General features: G+C 43.9%; 1 protein-coding gene across 15 annotated transcripts in view; it reads right to left on the bottom strand.

Annotated features, from left to right (window-relative positions):
* Positions 1–4273, bottom strand: part of ATP2B2 (ATPase plasma membrane Ca2+ transporting 2) — a 714211-nt gene extending 709938 nt beyond the window's left edge. For 7 of the 15 annotated variants that reach the window (XM_074958179.1, XM_074958178.1, XM_074958180.1 and 4 more), the window contains exon 1: positions 4024–4271. The gene's annotated coding sequence lies outside the window, so the exon portion shown is untranslated. Of the gene's footprint in view, positions 1–4023 lie in introns of all 15 variants that reach the window. The other 8 variants (XM_074958184.1, XM_074958181.1, XM_074958183.1 and 5 more) reach the window with 5 other exon arrangements.
* Between the last annotated feature and the right edge of the window lie 1779 nt (positions 4274–6052).

Here is a 6052-nt window from a genome sequence, read left to right on the forward strand (position 1 = left end):
GTAAGACGCTAATTAATTAAGATGAGCTATTATCACCAGGAGGAAATAAAACTTTTGTAGTGATAATCAAGATGGCCCATTTAGACAGTTGACAAGAAGGTGTGAGGATCCTTTACATGGGGAAATAGATTCAATATGTGTAATGACCCAGCCACTCCCAGTCTCTATTCAAACCCAAGTTAATGGTATCTAGTTTGTATATTAATTCAAGCTCAGCAGTTTCTTGTTGGAGTCTGTTTTTGAAGCTTTTCTGTTGCAGAATTGCCACCCTTAAGTCTTTTACTGAATGGCCAGAAAGGTTGAAGTGTTCTCCGACTGGTTTTTGAATGTTATGATTCCTGATGTCAGATTTGTGTCCATTTATTCTTTTGCATAGAGACTGTCCAGTTTGGCCAATGTACATGGCAGAGGGGCATTGCTGGCACATGATAAGCCATATATCACATTGGTAGATGTGCAGGTGAACGAGCCCCTGATGGCGTGGCTAATGTGATTACGTCCTATGATGGTGTCCCCTGAATAGATATGTGGACACAGTTGGCATCGGGCTTTGTTGCAAGGATAGGTTCCTGGGTTAGCGTTTTTGTTGTGTGGTGGCTGGAGAGCATTTGCTTCAGGTTGGGGGGGGGGAGGGGGGCTGTCTGTAAGCGAGGACTGATCTTTCTCCCAAGCTCTGAGAGAGTGAGGGATCACTTTTCAGGATAGGTTGTAGATCTTTGATGATGCAGTGGAGAGGTCTTAGTTGGGGGCTGAAGGTGATACGAAAGCTTATACTCTAATAAATTTGTTAGTCTCTAAGGTGCCACAAGTACTCCTGTTCTTTTTGCGGATACAGACTAACACGGCTGCTACTCTGAAACCTGTATTAAGGCAAGCAGTCCCATTGGCTTCAACCAGGCTATTCACATCAGTGAAGTTACTCGTGTGTGTTAATTTTTTTTGCAGGACTGGGTCCTTAATTAATAACAATGAATAGGCAACACAGAGGAACACCAAGCACCATCTCAATATGATTTTTTCATTACATTCTGATAAAATGAACCTCATTAATACTGAGGTGACAGCATCACAAGTATCAAAGTTCAGTTACTATGAAAAGTTTCAGGGACATCAAAAATATTTGGATAAGCAGGAATTCAGAGTATTGGATAGCTATGTGATTCATGTTGAGGGATAGAACCAAAATGTGGATGAGTTTCAAAGTAGAGGAGATTGGATGACTGGAAGATTACTATACTGGATTTCAGCAAAGAAATAATGTGAGCCAATGGTAGCATAGAGTACTTAAAGCTCCTTGTAAAATGAAATAACATTCAGTATACTCAACAATAGACTGAAATAAGACAAAATAGTTCTTTCATAAGAAAAAGATGAAAAAAAGGATTAAGAAGCTATTTTTCTTCACAGCATTGTGCAATTAGAGGATGAAACTGGACATCAAATCACAAACCCCAGTGAACAATACATTCATTCACAGAATGAGACACATGTACACAAGCCCTGCAAGCCATTAGTCATAAATATGAAACCTGCGAACAGTTATACACATAAGTAGCTACATTCATGAGAATAGTCCTGCTAAAGTTACTCACGCGTAGTACTGCAGGCTCTGATGCCAAGAGCTTGATCCTGTGAATGCTACCATTTAAAATGCAAGCAGTCCCACTGAGTTAGAAAGGACTGCTTACATGACTAATGAGGTGCTAGATTCATCCCTCAGGTATTATCATTCTTTAAAAGGCTCTGCTGCAAATAATTATGAATTTCCTCCAAATTTTTTTTCTTGGAAATAAGTGATAGTTGCCTCAACTCTTATAGTACAGGTATATATAAAATTATGTTTTACTACCTTAGAAATTCCTGAACTATACTATTGCTAACTAATAGTTTGTATAGCTTTTATTAAAAAATATGTTAGCTCATAAAATAACATTCATACTCCCCATATATCTAAATTGTATTACAAAATGAGTATTGTGCATAAAAAGGTTATTTTATGACAACTAAATTCTGCATCAAAAAATAAATTACATTTGTTTAGGTACAATCCACAGTGTTATAAAAATATTATAGCTGTATTTTTTGATATGAATGTAAAGAAAATGCAAACAAAAAAGTACAGAGAAAACACACATTTCTCATTAGAAATGTCAATTAAAAATGAAAGATAAGATTCCTCCATATAAAAAAATCAACTTTTAAAAGATGTTTGTCATACACATTAGAACCATACAGAGCAATAAACTAACTGCAATATATTCTCATATCAGGTCATTACCCCACTAAAACCAGTCATGTGTCCCTATAACTAATAACTAATATAAAAATTGCTAATAATGTCAGCAGCATTCTGAAATTGTGGAGACAGCCTGGGGTTTGGGGTTACAGCAGGTGACTGAGCCAGGATTGCATTTACAGCTCTGCTGCAGACTTATTGTGTGACCTGAGGCAAGTCACCCTCTCTCTTTGCCACAGTTTAGCTATGAATTTAAATAACCATAATACAAATCCTACCTCAGTAAAGTGTTGTGAAGCTGGGTTAATTAGCATTTGTAAACCACTTTGAGATCCCCCAAATGAAAAAAAAAAAACAAACTCTACAATAGCTAATTGTTACAACAGTCTACTAGTCACACAAATGTGCATCCAACATATGGAAAAGTGAGGTTTAGTTGCTCTGAAGATTCTCTTTTTTCATTTGTATTATTCATCTGGCTCAAACAAACGCAATTTAAGGAATAAGACTATAAACCTTTTTGGAACTCTCCAAAAAAGTTTTGTTTTACACCATTGACACACTGAAGCCCACTACAAAAGAATATTTTGTTCACTTTTCCTTAAAATTAAAAACATCACAGATTTTAAAACAAACTATTTTGTGTCTTAATGAATAGAGTGTAACTTTTAATTTATTTAGTGTGAACCGCTGTGCTGCAAACTAGAATGGAGGGCGGGGGTGGGGGGGTATATTTCCATGACAGCATTTACTTTTGCTTCTTGAACTGGTAAACAAGAGTGAAAAACAGCAAGTTTCATTAACTATGTATTTCTGTCTTTATATTCCGTGCATTAAGTAATGCCAGTCTTCCTACGCTGAAAGCGAGCCGCTCTTTTATGAAATGCTTTTGCTCAAGCTCTGTTAAATCAGCTAGTCCAGTTAAAGTTCTGAGCATGCCCTTCTGTGCCAGACTCGTGGATTATCTTAAAGTAACAGCACTCTAAAACGTAGCACAAGATGTGTGTCAGCCTTAAGTTTCTATTTACAATATGGAAACCCCCCGAATGGAATTTTACAATCCGCTGCATGATGGCTATTGTAAACTGACCCAGCCTCAGCGGCCCAGGCTGGCCATTTTCACAGGGACAACTCCCCCCCCCCCGACTGCAGCTCCGGCCTTTCACAGTTCCTTGCTACCGAGCGAGCAGCCTGTCCTCAGCCAAGGCTTGTCTCTCCCTAGCTATGCTCCAAGCACAGCAGGTTGTGACCTACTGCGGCTGGGGGACACACACACACACACACAATTGGGACAGTCACAATGACTATCTCCATCTCCCCCCCATCTCCGAAGGTCCAAGCCTAGTCTCCTAACGCTGCTACCTTTGCACCGGTCCAGCCTCGCTCAGCGGATGGTTCCCACATTCGTCTGCCAGCCTCCCCCCATCTCTGGCCATTTGCCCCAACCCCCTCCCCAGAACGCGCAGGACCCCCTTGGAGCTCCCTGCAGCCCGCCAAGAACCTCCCCCCGCTGCGGAAACCCCCTCAGCACGGACCCAACAAATCGCCCCGTCTCTCCCATTCCCCCACCCCCGGGGAGCAGCTCAAGGTCACCTAATGACAAAGCCGGCAGCACCTGGAAGGGGGAGCCTGCTGCAAAGCCGCTGGCCACAAACACCTGCCGCAGGAGGGATCCCCTCCTTTGCACGGGGGGGTTGTGGAAGGGTTGGCGCTTGATACCCCTCGGCCCCTGCCCGGCCCGCCAGTGCTGCAGGATCGGAGCCGGAACGGAAAGTTCCTTCGCTTACCTGGGCTGGGGACCGAGGAGCGCGCGCCTCAGAAGTGAAGCTGCTGGCCGGCCGGCCGGGGCGGGCGCGCGGATGCTGCTGCTGCTGCAGCTGTTGCTAAGTCACACAGGCGGCTGAGCAAGGGTCCGCTCAAAGCGCCAGCATCCCCAGCAGCAAGCGGCGGCGCCCGGGGATTCCTCGGCTGCACGACGCCTCCTGCTGCTGCTGCACCATCCTGCTGCGCCCTGCTGCTGCGCTCTGGCATTCCACCGCCAGCCTCAGCCCAACTTTGGCGGGCCCGACGTGAAGGGGGAGCCCTGCAGGACAAACAGATCCTCCGCCCTCCGGGGAAGATTCCAGCCCTGCCCCATGGCAGGCAAGGAAACGCCTGGCAGGCCCAGTGCCAGGGAGAAGGGTTGGCTAAAGAAGGGGGACTCTAATTGCCACTCACTACCCACTGTTCCCATTGGCACAGAGCTTCCCCAAGGGGGTCAAGGGAGAGAAGGGGGGCTGCCGTGGGTGCTACTGGAGAGAGGATGTGTACCAGAGGGAAGGGGATCACCATCCCTCCATTCTGTCATTTCCGCTGGGACAGGGGATAAGAGGGAGGCTGGGTGTCCACCCTGCAGGGGAGCAATGTTAATCATTATTATCTAAGGGCTATTAGGACTTGGATGCATCCAATCATTTTCTTCTTTAGGAGAGAATTCGGGGACATGGGGCAGAGCTGGAGGAATGGGGAGTGATCCTACCCAGCTGGATTTCCCCCGTTTAACCTGGGCCCTGCTCTAACCCCTCTTTTCCGATGCTCCTTTCAGTAGGTCACCCATTCACGCAGGCTCCTGATCCCAAAGGCACAGGCAGGGTATTTCTGAGACTGGAACGCTATTTGTTTTCACTTCACTGCTATATCTGCATATGGAGCAAAGAAACGCAACCAATAAAGTGGACTGGGGAAGGGGAACCCTGAGACATCTTTCAGAGGGGTAGCTGTATTAGTCTGTATCAGCAGAAAGAACGAGGAGTACTTGTGGCACCTTAGAGACTATCAAATTTATTTGAGCATAAGCTTTTGTGGGCTAAAGCCCACTTCATAATATGCATGCAGATGAAAATATAGTACGAAGATTATACACACACACCCCATGAAAAAAATAAGAGTTGGTATGGCAACTCTTAATGAAACCAATGAATTAAGGAGAAAAAACAACTTTTGTAGTGATAATCAGGATGGCCCATTACATCTTTAATTGTTACCATACAATATATGGGTACTGCCTCACAATTTTATCCTCTCACATCTGTGGTTTTATCACAAATAGATTTTTACAGTAGCAGACAGAAAAATCATATCACACTTTGACCTTCCATCCATGAAAGAGGGGATTTAATTGTGTAGTTATCACTACCATCACTGGAAGTTTTCCTATCATTTCCATGCCTAATAAGGGCCTGACTCAATGTCCATACAAATCAGTGGGAAGAACCCCATTAAACTTCAAGGGGTGATGGATCAGGCCTTGTCAAGTTTCCTCCCCCACTCTGAACTCTAGGGTACAGATGTGGGGACCTGCATGAAAATCTCCTAAGCTTACTTTCACCAGCTTAGGTTAAAACTTCCCCAAGGTACAAATTAATTTTATCCTTTGTCCCTGGATCTCCACTGCCACCACCAAACTCTAACTGTGTTTACTGGGAAATGTAGTTTGGACACGTCTTTCCCCCCAAAATCCTCCCAACCCTTGCACCCCACTTCCTGGGGAAGGTTTGGTAAAAATCCTCACCAATTTGCATAGGTGACCTCAGATCCAAACCCTTGGATCTGAGAACAATGAAAAAGCATTCAGTTTTCTTACAAGAAGACTTTTAATAGAAGTAAAGAAATCCCCTCTGTAAAATCAGGATGGTAGATACCTTACAGGGTAATTAGATTCAAAACATAGAGAATCCCTCTAGGCAAAACCTTAAGTTACAAAAAAGACACACAGACAGGAATAGTCATTCTATTCAGCACAGTTCCTTTCTCAGCCATTTAAAGAAATCATAATCT

The sequence above is a fragment of the Natator depressus genome, chromosome 7 (assembly GCF_965152275.1).
Source record: "Natator depressus isolate rNatDep1 chromosome 7, rNatDep2.hap1, whole genome shotgun sequence".
NCBI classification, from domain to species: domain Eukaryota; kingdom Metazoa; phylum Chordata; order Testudines; family Cheloniidae; genus Natator; species Natator depressus.